Raw genomic sequence first — 680 nt, forward strand, 5'->3', positions numbered from 1 at the left:
ATATTTAATATGACTGAATAAACTCAACTGCATTTTTAAGCTGCACAAATCAGTTTGTGTTCTCTTGTAATATGCTTGTGATATTTTCCTTAAACAGAAGGCTTTTCTATTATGATTATATATCATTTTTTTGACCATTATTACATTTAAAAAGAATAATAAAAAAAGGAAATCAAAATGTGTTTATTTACCTTAAAAGCTGTTTTCCTTATTTTCTTTAAACAAAAGTCTGATAGCGATCAAATTTACAAAACGAAATAAATAAATAAACAAACATTAGGTATCAGTAAATATCTGCATAGGAATGTGGCCGCAGATGAGACATAGGAGGTGTGCTGGATGTAAAACTAGGAATATGCATATTCCAAACCCTGCATTCTGATTGGCTGCTCTCTGTGACAAGCAGCACTGGACACGCCCCCGTGCTGCTCCTGGTGGTGTTGAATGTGCCCAAGTGCAGGCAGGCAGTTTTGAAAGCAGTTCCTGATAGAGACTACTGCTCCGATTCTACACTGGCAGAGAACGAGAGAGGGAGTGAGCAAGGGAGAGGGGAGAGCGAGCGAGAGAGAGACAGAGAGAGAGAGAGAGAGAGAGAGAGAGAGAGAGAGAGAGAGAGAGAGAGAGAGAGAGAGAGAGAGAGCACGCGCCCGGGGCACCGCGGGCGCACGCGCGGCCTCGCG

The sequence above is a fragment of the Sinocyclocheilus grahami genome, unplaced genomic scaffold (genome assembly GCF_001515645.1).
Source record: "Sinocyclocheilus grahami isolate Dianchi unplaced genomic scaffold, SAMN03320097.WGS_v1.1 scaffold44.1, whole genome shotgun sequence".
In the NCBI taxonomy this organism is placed as follows: Eukaryota; Metazoa; Chordata; class Actinopteri; order Cypriniformes; family Cyprinidae; genus Sinocyclocheilus; species Sinocyclocheilus grahami.